At 42.0% G+C, this 13075-nt stretch overlaps 1 long non-coding RNA gene across 4 annotated transcripts; it reads left to right on the top strand.

Moving 5' to 3' along the window:
* The first annotated feature begins 71 nt into the window (after positions 1-71).
* LOC110144348 (uncharacterized) lies at positions 72-11170 on the top strand. 4 transcript variants are annotated; one of them, XR_011490914.1, is made up of 4 exons: positions 72-290; positions 817-950; positions 4663-5061; positions 6457-11170. It is a non-coding gene; the product is annotated as an uncharacterized lncRNA (long non-coding RNA). The 4 variants fall into 4 exon arrangements; XR_011490915.1 differs by having other exon boundaries at positions 4663-6538; positions 6790-11170; XR_011490913.1 differs by having other exon boundaries at positions 4663-8560; positions 10479-11170.
* Positions 11171-13075: the final 1905 nt, after the last annotated feature.

The raw sequence follows: 13075 nt of genomic DNA, 5'->3' as shown, positions 1-13075 counted from the left end.
GGTTTAAAGCGTCTGCCTGCAATGCGGGAGAGCTGGGTTCGATCCCTGGGTCGGGAAGATCCCCCTGGAGAAGGAAATGGCAACCCACTCCAGTATTCCTGCCTGGAGAATCCCATGGATGGAGGAGCCTGGTGGGCTACAGTCCACGGGGTCGCAAAGAGTCGGACACGACTGAGCGACTTCACTTTCTTTCACTTTCGGTGCTGCTTGAAACGCTTCAGTAAAATATTGAAGACAGGAAAAATTCCTGCTCAATTAATAAAAGTCTTCAGAACATGAGTTTAGAAGTGGTAAGTTAATGTCACTGAAGTATTAGGGAGAGCAAAGGGGGTTGTGCTTAGTTTTGTTTCCTGTCTGGAACAAAAATCTTCAGCTTTAGCCTTTGGTAGAACATTTAGAACTCTGAATTGGAAGCATAATTTAGCCATTTTCATGTGCTTTCAGTGACACTATGTTCCTTATAAGAATTAAAGCCTGGAGCGCTGAGCATCCTACTCATGCACTCTCACACTCACACACATCCACACTCATACACACATTCTGAAACTCTCTCAAATTTATATTCTTATTCTCTCATTCTGATTCTTTGATTCTGCCACTAATTATGTCTCTAGTTCTCTCTCATCCTCTCACTTAACATACTTTTATTTCTGTCGGTAAGACAGGAGAGGATAAAGACATTTCTGTAGTTTTTGCATAGTATTTATTACACTTCAAAAACCAGAGGTAGAGTTAAATATAAATAGTTGTTGGTCTACTAGAATCCCATGTTGAATGTCCTCTGAGGAGGGTGAGACCTCTTTTTCCTGTCTTTAGCAGCCCTGGTGAGGAGATAGTTCCACCATCTGGAGAGACCAAACTCAGCTATCTCCTTTCTACCCCATGCCCTCTTGAGGCCAAAAGATTTTCTGCAGCATCCTCTGTTTTCCAGCAATTACAAAGGAATCACAGTAAGTGAAACTTTTATTTTTTTTAATTTATTTATGTTAATTGGAGGCTATTTAAAGGTATCTCATTGCACACAGCAGATTTAACGACTTATTTAGTAAAAAAGTTACGTAGTTTTTAAAGTCTGTACGTGCTTTGTGATTGATCGTGGGTCCTCATGCTGTATATTCTAATTTTAAAGGTTGATTTTTAAGTCAAAGTGAGTTCATTCTTCACAAAACACATTAGAAACCAAACCCCAGAAACTAGTCATGCTGCCTGATATTCACCAGAATGGAAAAATAGAATATAGTTCAAGAAAAAGCATGTTGCACACCTAAACATTTTTAGAATATGTAAATTATCAATAACAATGCAGTGAAAAGAGTCATCTTCAATGTGATCTATTTATTTATGTGATCTATCAATGTGCTAGTTTATTGGGGGGAAAACTGGATAGAACAGAGACTCCAGCATATTCTGTAAACATCTATTGTACACATCCATTGTCAATCTGCCGGAAAGCTAGGGCCCTTCCTTAAGCATGTGGGTGCTGGTCTTGCATAAACCACACCATGGGAGTGTGATCTGTAGCTCTGATTTCTTTCTTTTTGGCTGCACAGTGTGACTTTCCGGATCAGGTTCAGTTCCTGAGAACTGAACCTGACCTGGCAGTGGAAGGACCAGTTCCTCATCACTGTTCTACCAGGGAATTCTCAGGCTCTGATTTCTTTAGAGGAAGAAGTTAAAAAATATTTGCCATGTAGTCTGACAACATAGTCATTCTGGATTTTAATTTTTTTCCCCCTCTATCTTTACAATTGTCTCCTCCTCAGTAAATTTTTAAGACTCGTTTCTATCAATACTTTCAAAGCCTTAAATTCTTTGTTTTCAAATTCATTTTACATTATACTTAATCTATTATTAAAGATACTATTGAAATATGATTTTTGAATGAAGTCAATCAGTCTAAGCAAACATACAACTCAATTGACGAGAGTGGGAGTTAGGGGTTGTGATGGAGGGGTGCTCCGAAGAGTAGCCTGTTGGTCACCAAGGTTGAGTGTCTTGGGCATCAGCCAGTGGTTTTTTACGGGAGGCTGGCAGACAGATGAATCTGCCAGGTTGCTTAAACAGAGGATGATAAAAAGAGAGCCCCCTGTACGTCAATAGGAGCAGGCTCTGGGAAGCCAGGTCAGCGTTGGTTCCTCTCTTGCTCCTACAGCCCACATCCAGTCGCTCAGGAGAGCCTCTTGGCTCAAGCTTCCAAACATACCTGTTGCTCTCTACACGAGCCACGTGGCTCCACCTAACCATCACTCCAGGCTCAACTCAGCTGCTCCTGAGGACTGGCAGCCATGTTGAGTAGGGTTCTAATGGTTATTTCCTTTTAACGCACTTTGTGTGTTGCTAATTTTTTGCTCTGGCTCCTAAGCCCCTAGGTATAGGCTCCCTGCATGAGATTTTGACATGCCAAGGGATATGTATTGTATAAAGGGCTTTCTGCTGTGTTATAATGATGGGAGTATGAAAAAGCAGACTTTTGAGTCTGAATGTAAAGTCCCATAGATAGCCCTTCTGTCTAGAAGACGTGCAGCCAAGATAAGTTTGCAGTAATACTTTGCATCAGTAGCATTAGGTTTAACTGTGAGTGACAAAATGCCAAAATAGCAATGGTTTAAATAAGATCAAAAGTATTTGGTGAGCAGTCCAGAGCTGAAAGGAAGCTCCACCCCAAAGTCCTCAGGGAGTCACACTCCTTCCATCTCACTGCTCTCCCAACCCCAGACCATGACCCTTCTCAGGTCTAAGACAACAGAGTCGGCATTGGGGGCAGCAAGACAGAGAAGAAAAAGAAGGGAAGGGCAATTTTTCACGTCACTGACCAGAACCTTTTCACATGACTGCACGTAGAAGGTCTCCATTTGGAGCAGCCATGTCCTCACCTGAAAACCAGGCTTTTATCACCCAGAAGTTAGGAGACAGGCATTAGAGGACATCTAGCAATCTCCATCACCCGGGCCAAACGAGTCGTCCAGGCTTCTGTCTTCGTCTGACCTCTGATCACACATCCTTTGTTCTATTCACTAAGGTCTCATGACATTTAAGAGTGGATTTTTTCAATCCTTAGCTACACTTATCTACTTCTGACGTACTTATCCACTTCATCTCCCAAAGAACGAAGAGTGCATAAGTACATTTGTCAAGATGGTAAAGCTTCCCTGGTGGCTCAGCGTTAAAGAACATGCTGGCCAATGCAGGAGACGTGGGTTCGATCCTTGGGTCAGGAAGATCCCCTGGAGAAGGAAATGGCAACCCACTCTGGTATTCTTGCCTGGGAAATCCCATGGGCAGAGAAGCCTGGTGGACTATAGTCCATGGGGTTGCAGAGAGTTGGACACAATTTAGCAACTAAACAACAGCAACAATCAAGGTGATAAAGAAAGGGAACCTCCTGCCAAGAAGGCACAGATGAAAATATAAGGCAAACATAAAAACAGTTATTGGTGTCTTGAGACTTGTGGGAAATCTCTGGGACTCTTGATCCTGGCAATTTGCCTAGAAGGCCTACTGCCCCCTCTTTTCAGACTCACACCTCTGGCCTCTGTTGAGTGCTCAGCAGGCAGGCAAACTGTGTGAGGTCTCTGCTTTCAGGTCCGTCCTTAGCCATCACTAAAGGAGTCTGTTTAGCCTAGTCCATAGCAGCTGCTCATAGTTCCTTGTCCCGGTTGCTTGGCCCAGAGCAGGTAACTATAACCAGCCTTAGACACAGCTACCACACAGAACTAGGGACTTACCAGGTGGCTCAAGTGATAAAGAATCCACCTGCTAATTCAGGAGGTGCAGGAGACATAGGCTTGATCCCTGGGTCGGGAAGATCTCCTGGTGTAGGAAATGGCAACCCATTCCAGCATTCTTGCCTGGAGAATTCCACGGACAGAGGGGCCTACAGAGGGCAACAGAGCATGGGGTCACCAAGAGTCGGACGCAGCTGAGTGCTAACACACACATGGTAGTTACTCGGGCTTCCCCAGTGGTGCAGGGTAAAGAACCCGCCTGCCAGTGCAGGAGACCTGAGAGATACGGGTTCTATCCCTGGGTTGGGCGGATCCCCTGGAGAAGGAAATAGCAACTCACTCCAGTATTCTTGCCTGGGAAATCCCATGGACAAAGGAGCCTGGCGGGTTACAATTCATGCGGTCGTAAAAGAGTTGGACCTGACTTAGCAACTGAGCACGCACCTCACACACGGCACAGAAACAGCCCTGCCCACTCCATGGCAGAAAAAGTCAAACACACATTCCAAAAAGTAGGAAAAAGCAGACAGAAGTTTCTGACAGTTCCTTCTTGTTCCTCAGGTTTTTTTATTTTTTTCTGTAAGTGCTAAATGCAAAGGCAGAGAGGAAACGGTAAGTCATAACCTTTCACATCCATAGTTAACACCTTTCATTGTACCTGGCTTAGATTGGTACTTAGACTGTAACACATATCCATAAAGCAAGCCTAAGGGACTGTGACCGTCCCCTGAGAGTGGCAGGGAACTCAATTAAAAGCTGGTATGTATACAAATGGATCTTTGAAACTGGTCCAGGGGAAGTAGCTGTGTTTAGCACTGACATCTTTCTTAAAAGGTTTTATATGCTTATAATTTCTATTTGATAATCAGCCTAGCCAACATTGTGACTACTATGTAATAAAATATCTGTAATATTAACTATGATTTTTCTTTTCTAGGCTGTATTTTTAATGCTCCTGACCCGCAGGGAGCCATTGTCATGTCGGATTAAGAGCTTTCTCCCTTTCTCCATTAAAAAGAAAAAAAGACCGTCCTTAGGCTGGCTTCATGGGCTTGTGACTTGTGCAGGGGCAGAAGGCTTCTCACTCAGCAGGGCACCACACTTGGTTCTGCGAGTGCCGTCCTGAAATTCTCAAACATTTTGTCTTTGAACTTGTAAATTAAGTTTCTAGGACATGGCACGTGCGTGTGAACAGAAGTGTGATGTACAACATGTGTTTGCCTTCTTTCCCCGTAACCCCATTCCATTCATGTAGTGTTCACAGTGCTGTGTGAGCACAGAATTCCTACAGACCCCTGATGTATAGGCGCTCAATGAGACTTAAAGCAAGTACATGGTAAGTGAATTACATTTATTATGACTAAGTGGGAATAACAGCCCCCTAGCGGAGAAGGCAATGGCACCCCACTCCAGTACTCTTGCCTGGAAAATCCCGTGGACGGAGGAGCCTGGTGGGCTACAGTCCATGGGGTCACTAAGAGTCGGACACGACTGAGCGGCTTCACTTTCACTTCTCACTTTCATGCATTGGAGAAGGAAATGGCAACCCACTCCAGTGTTCTTGCCTGGAGAATCCCAGGGATGGGGGAGCCTGGTAGGCTGCCATCTATGGGATCACACGGAGTCGGACTTGACTGAAGTGACTTAGCAGCAGCAGCAACAGCCCCCTAGAACTAGGATTTGCTTGGAATGCCAAAAGATGGCACTGGCATTCTCAGAAACATAAAAAGACCAAGGAAATCTATTATGCCCTCTTTTTTTTTCCCCTGTATAATTACAACAAATCACATAGGCTGAAAATGATGGCATGGAAATAAAGAGCAAGTTAGGGCCACCTAGGGACTTCTTGGTGGTCCAGTGGCTAAGCCTGTACATTCCCAATGTAGGGGCCCAGGTTTGTTCCCTGATCAGGGAACTAGATCCTGCATGCCGCAACTAAGACCCAGTGCAGCCAAATAAATAAGTAAATTTTTTTTTTAAAGATAGGGCCACCCATAATTCTTTTTCTTCTTGTTCTTCCTTGCCAGAAAACTGAAGGTAGAAAGTTAGCAGTATGTGTACATAGCAAGAATTGAACTAAAAACCAGCTGAGTTACTTCTCTGCATTCTTTCCACTCTTATAGTGAGGATAATATATGTATCCATGGGCTTCCTGGTGGCTTAAACAGTAAAGAATCTGCCTGCAATGCAAGAGACCTGGGTTCAGTCCCTGGGTCGGGAAGATCCCGTGGAGGAGGGCATGGCAGGCAACCCACTCCGGTCTTCTCGTCTGGAGAATCCCAGGGACAGAGGAACCTGGCAGGCTACAGTCCATGGGGTCCCAAAGAGTCAACACGACTGGAGTGACTCAGCACACAAGCACAAGCTATGAAAAATGAAATGTATAATTTTGGTGATTGCACATATGAGTTATACTCATACTTAAAACTGGCATTGTGCAATATAAATACAAATAGTAAAATCCACGCTAACAATTTAAAATTTTTTCTTATTGATATTAAATAGCAAATAATAGCATGACAGTTTGAAAGAGAGAATAGAAGAAAGGAAAACCTTTTAACTTTAGTATCTTTAATGACAATCTTTTCTCCTGCTTTCTGTAAGGGAGCCCCACTATTTCATCTTTCCAGGGTGCTACCAACTATGTAGCCAGCTGTGAACTGGTCCCATTTCTACTCCTAACCTCACTGTCTTTTGTTCTCTCTGAATTTTTATCACATTTGTTGGTCAGGTCCAAACCCAGCCCGTTGGTGAGCTAGGTCTACCCCAACCTGGGAGTAGCAGAATCTTTCAGTTACTTGGAAGCTGAGATGGTAAGAGAACCAAAGTATGTTTTACAAACATTTCTCCCCTGGTAAGTAAGCTGGCCCTCCCTGCTATAATTTCCCAAGCAATTTGAGCACATTGGAACATTTGCTGTAAACTTTACAACACTCTCCACTAGGTGTCTCTAGCGGATTTGCATAGGCACATATGTAACAGTGAAGGAAATTGTAGCAAAGTTCTTTTCTGTACTAACCACTTCAGATGGGTGGCCTTTAAAATACATCATCATGTTTTAAAGGCTTCCCAAGTGATGCAGTGATAAAGAATCTGCCTGCCAATGCAGGAGACACAAGAGACGTGGGTTCAATCAGTGGATTGAGAAGATCCCCTGAGGAGGAAATGGCAACCCACTCCAGTATTCTTGCCTGGAAAATTCCATGGACAGAGGAGCCTGGTGGGTCAAACATGACTGAGTCAGACATGACTAAGCACGTGTGCGCACACACATGCATACACATACACACATGTTTTAAATATACTGTTTTTCTTTAAAAACTCATTTCATTGTGTTTTAAATTACATGCTTCTTAAAGAACTACAAAGTATGAAAAAGTAGAAAGAAGAAAAAACTAAATCCAGACAAAACTACTGTTGGCATTGTAGTCAACTTTCCTAGAGTTGTTTTCTTTCTCTGCATAAAAGAATGAAAACATAAGCCGCAGAGTAGGAGAGATATTTGTAACATATACCTAGCAAAGGATCTATATCCTGTAGATATAAAAGACTCCTAAAAATCAGCAAGAAAAAGATACAAAGTCCAATTAAAAAATGACCACAAGACCCTTTATAAAAGAGAATTACAGCCATTTAAATAGCTGATAAGCATATCAAAAAGCATAAACATCACTAATCATCAGGAAAATGCATTTAAACACTGGAGAGCCACTACATCCACCGCAATAATTAAAGCTTAACAATCAGTGTCAAATATTAGAATTTGAAACAACTAAGTCTCTTACATATACTCATTGGGGGAATTATAATTTGTACAAAAATATTTGGCAATATTTAATAAAGCTGAACATATGCTTATTCTAAGACCCTTCTCTTGGTACATACCCAACAGAAATGCATGCAAATAATCATCAAAAGACATGTATAAAAATGTCCAGATCAACAGTATTCATAATAGCCCAAACCAGAAAACTAAGCAAATGCTCAACTATCGTAGAATGAATAAATATAGTATGGTACACAGAAATGGAATGAAACAGCATGTATTTCACATACATAATGTGAAATGAAAGAGGCAGCACAGTATATACAGTATATACTGTAAGATACTCTATATAATCTTCAAAACCAAGCCGCACTCATGGAATACACCATCAAGTTCCCCCTTCAGGAAGTCTTCTTAGGAAGTGCCTCAGCTGAAGAGAGCTATTTGACCTCCGATTATATCCCCAGTTATGGACTGGCTATAAAGGCCCTCACTCAACCTAGGAAAACTCTGAAGAGCTGACCCAGGTTCAGAGTGCCTTGTAGAGTTAGCTGAAGACTTTGTTTAGACTGTAATTCAGCCCACTTTTACTTCTGCCCGATCATGTTTCTTCCCTCCTTCCTTTTTCCTCTGGACCCCTGGCCTTCTCCCACCTTCCCTCCCACAAGTACTGGTCCCAGCTGTACCATAATCTCAGCATCTGCTTCCCTGGGAATTTGATCTTCAAAGTGAGAGTAACAATTACCTTTGGGAAGGCAGTGACGGGGAAATGCCAGTAATGGTCTACACCTCGATGGCAGACACATAGGAGTGTTTACTTTGTAAAAATTCATTGCCCTATAGACTTAAGTTTAGTATATTTCACTGTATTTACAGGGCTTCCCAGGTGGTGCAGTGGTAAAGAATCCACATGCCAATGCAGTACCTGCAGGAGCCACAGGTTCGATTCCTGGGTTGGGAAGATCTCCTGGAGGAGGAAATGGTGACCCACTCTAGTATTCTTGCCTGGAAAACCGTATGGACAGAGGAGCCTGGCAGGCTACAGTCCATGGGGTTGCAAACGAGTCAGGTAAAACAGCACACACACATACACGTACTATATTAACACTTCAATTAAAACATTTACTAGGGGAAAAAGCCAATGAATATGCTTGATGAATGTGTATATCTGAACAGTCTCTAACTATTTCATTTAGATAAATTCCTAGAAGTGGAACTGCTAGATCAAAAATGGACATTTTATGGACTTTCCTTGTGGTCCAGTGGTTAAGACTGTATGCTTTCAATGCAGAAGGCACAGGTTTGATTCCCAGTCAGGGAACTAGATTCCACATGCAGCATGGCTTGGCAAAAAATAAAAAAATTAAAATGGACATTTTAAATTTTGTTGCCTAGTGACAAAGTATCCTCCAGAAAAGATGTACCAATAGAAATATCATCAACAAATGATCAGAATATTCATTTGCCAACACAAGATAGCATCAATCTTTCAGATATAATAGGTGAGAAAATTAAATCTGGTTGTTTTAATACTCCATTGCTCTTCTTTAAAACTAATTATATGCTGATGATTAGTTGGCCAATTGTAAGCATTAGTGTAGTCCTTGAATTATACAATTTTACTGTGGAAAGAAGATAAAAGTTTAAATATTTATATTATAAAACCAGTGAGCAAAGATTATAGGGAAGCAAGTTTGAACACAATACATGAGGCTTTCGAAGAATTTGAAATTTCCAGCCATGACATAAACTGTGTTCTAACTACCATTAATTTTACAGTCATTAATCAGGTTCAAGGAGAGTCTATGTGACACTTTTCTGGGATTCTAACCATGACATCTAGTTTTCATAATGAATCAGATTATCTCTATTGTGGCTTTTGGGGTGGGAATAGGAGTAAAATCGTTAATATACCAGGCTTAGAAATTCTTTTCTGTATGTACACTTAAAGATCTCATGGATATTTACAACTTTATACCACCTATGTAATTGATTCCCAAATTTGTTAAAGATGGAAAAGAATAAAGGAACAAATGGATTAGAATGAGGAGAAAACCCCAATCTCTCTTTTAAACTCCAGACCCATATATCTAATTACCTGCCTCCATATCTTGCCAGTCAGGGAAACTCAACAGTTCCCAAAGTAATTGACGTTCCCATGCTGCCCACCCCCTTCTTCAGAGACTCCTCCAGCCTTTTAGTTTTCTGATTCTAGCTCTTCTCTTTCATATCCTTCCCTGACGGAAAGCTCTGAGGTCCTGTTCTTATCCTTGAGCTCCTCCTCCCTGCTGCCTCCCCATGCCCTGGGCTCCAACATCCTTTCATCCTTCAAGCTTCCAAGTCACCAACTCACCACGTTCGGCCAGACCTCTCCTCGCCCCGACACCCTGCGCTCACTGCGCAGGCTCTGAGGCATCCGCAGTGATCCAAGAAAACCTAGACCGGGGTCGTGGTCTTAGCTCAGCTGCTGTGAGTGATCCGTGACTCTGGGTGGACACAGCTGACTCTGCTATAGTGTCCTCGTTGGAAGGACACTCACCAGAGGCTCTTCCAATGCCTACATCATAAAACTGATTTTCAGTCAGGTCCCCCATTCCCTTAAAACCCTCTGGTGACTTTCTACTAGTTCCTGGGCTTTAGCTTGGCATTCAAGCCTTTCTTACAGCCCGCTTCCCACCCCTCTTCCCCACCACACACACACACACACACACACACACACACACAGACACACACACAGGAAATTAAGAAAAGCAGGTGAGACTCTCAAAATTTCATCTTAGATTTTGAGACTCTTTACACCTAGCAGCTCTTTGCTGAGTTTCTCAGCCTTTTACCCCGAATATGTACAATTTAGAATTTGGAAAAGCCCCGGAAGGAAACTGCAGTCAAGCATCAGTCTCCCTGCTGTATATTCCTCTTTCCTCTGGGATCTTAAGCCCTTAGATAATGGCTGTTAAAGTCTCTAACTGTGATTTCCGTCTTCCCAGCCCAGTAAGGCAGCTGCCAGCGGGAGCTCTCTGTCTCTAAGTCCTACAATGTGAGTTTAAAATACCATGGACTGGGCAAAGATTTCTTAAACAAAACACTAAAAGTACTAGTTATCATGGAAAAACTGGAAATCACCTCCAAGATCATAAATGGAAGAATGGTTGAAATAAATTGCAATCTACATGTGATGTGAAGAACTGACTCATTAGAAGAGACCCTGATGCTGGGAAAGATTGAAGGCAGGAGGGGAAGGGGACGACAGAGGATGAGATGGTTAGATGGCATCACCGACTCGAGGGATATGAGTTTAAGCAAATTCCAGGAGTTGGTGATGGGCAGGGAAGCCTGGTGTGCTGTGGTCCACGGAGTCGCAAAGAGTCAGACATGACTGAGTGACTGAGCTGAACTGATAGGATGGTATATTATGCAAGAAAAAGGAGGAGTTACATCTAAAGGCACTATATGAAAACATACTTGTGGTACACTGTGTTGGTAAGTGAAAAAAACATTTCATAGAAAAGCAATACAGTTTGTAAATTAAAAATAATTTTTTACACTCTGTAAGTATATGTACCAAACTATTCATGGTATTATGCCAACCTGTGGGATTACAAAAGAATCTTCCTTTTCTGTATCATCTTTTTTTTGTTTGTTTCCAATAAACAAGAATTACTTTTTATAACAGGGAAAACAGTGAAACCAAACTTGATGCTACATTTCTTTAAGAAAAAACTAACATTTGGGTTACAACTTATGTTTTCCCTCTGGAATGTAAGCTTGATGGGAATGTAAGCTTGATGGGAGTAGGGAATTTGTTTAGTAGTCTGTGTTCCTAGCACCTAGAACAGTGTAAGTTCTAGCACCTAGCTCCTAGAACACAAAGTAAGTGTTTAGATTAGATTAGATTAAAGTCGCTGAGTCATGTCCAACTCTTTGGGACCCCATGGATCATGAAATTCTCCAGGCCAGAATACTGGAGAGGGTAGCCTTTCCCTTCTCTGGGGGATCTTCCCAACCCAGGGATCGAACCCAGGTCTCCCATATTGCAGGCAGATTCTTTACCAGCTGAGCCACAAGGGAAGCCCAAGAATATTGGAGCGGGTAGCCTATCCCTTCTCCAGCGGATCTTCCCAACCCAGGAATTGAACTGGTGTCTCCTGTATTGCAGGCAGATTCTTTACCAACTGAGCTATCAGGGAAACACAAGTGCTTAGTAAATATTGGTTGAATGAATGAACAATTGAATCAATATGCCCCCAAATATGTGACATGAGTGTTAAAACACTGGAGCTGGTTTCCTATATCTAATTATCTACAAAGGAGTGTTACCCATGGTATTATAGAAGAATATTTTAAGGAGGATTACTTGAATATAGACAAGTATTTTTCCTCAAATACATTTAACCTTTGAACAATGAAGAGGGTTATGGGTGCTGTCCACTTCTGCAGTTGAAAATCCATGTACTGTCATCTCTGTCTCAAAAACAAAGTAATTGACAAATGACTCACCAAGAGGGCAGGAACAACATTTTGGATAGAATTAGGGCTCAAATACTAGTTTTTTTGATTCCACATATCAGGATCTTTAATCAAATACAAACTTTTCCTCACAGTTAAAGATGTATAAAATGAAAACACAGATACTATATTTATTGGTATTCGTATTCTCCTGAGAAATCTGTATGCGGGTCAAGAAGCAACAGTTAGAACTGGACATGGAACAACAGACTGGTTCCAAATCGGGAAAGGAGTACGTCAAGGCTGTATATTGTCACCCTGCTTATTTAACTTATATGCAAAGTACATCATGAGAAATTCTGGGCTGGAGGAAGCACAAGCTGGAATCAAGATTGCTGGGAGAAATATCAATAACCTCAGATATGCAGATGACTCCACTGTTATGGCAGAAAGTGAAAAAGAGCTAAAGAGCCTCTTGATGAAAGTGAAAGAGGAAAGTAAAAAAGTTGGCTTAAAGCTCAACATTCAGAAAACTAAGATCATGGTATCTGGTCCCATCACTTCATGAGAAATAGATGTGGAAACAGTGAGAGACTATCTTTTTGGGCTCCAAAATCACTGCAGATGGTGACTGCAGCCATGAAATTAAAAGACACTTGCTCCTTGAAAGAAAAGTTATGACCAACCTAGACAGTGTATTAAAAAGCAGAGACCTTACTTTGCCAACAAGGTCCATCCAGTCAAATCTATGGTTTTTCCAATAGTCTTGTATGGATGTCAAAGTTGGACTCTAAAGAAAGCTGAGCACCAAAGAATTTGCTTTTGAACTGTGGTGTTGGAGAAGACTCTCGAGAGTGCCTTGGACTGCAAGGAGATCCAACCAGTCCATCCTAAAGGAAATCAGTCCTGAATATTCGTTGGAAGGATGGATGCTGAAGCTGAAACTCAAATACTTTGGCCACCTGATGCGAAGAACTGACTAATTGGAAAAGACCCTGATGCTGGGAAAGATTGAAGGTGGGAGGAAAAGGGGATAACAGAGGATGATATGGTTGGACGACATCACCGACTCAATGGACATGAGTTTGAATAAACTCCAGGAGTTGGTGATGGACAGGGAGGCCAGGTATGATGCAGT

This window comes from Odocoileus virginianus, chromosome 13, assembly GCF_023699985.2.
Source record: "Odocoileus virginianus isolate 20LAN1187 ecotype Illinois chromosome 13, Ovbor_1.2, whole genome shotgun sequence".
Classification (NCBI taxonomy): domain Eukaryota; kingdom Metazoa; phylum Chordata; class Mammalia; order Artiodactyla; family Cervidae; genus Odocoileus; species Odocoileus virginianus.
Note: the sequence above shows the minus strand (reverse complement) of the source record. Positions and strands in the feature narration are given on the sequence as shown.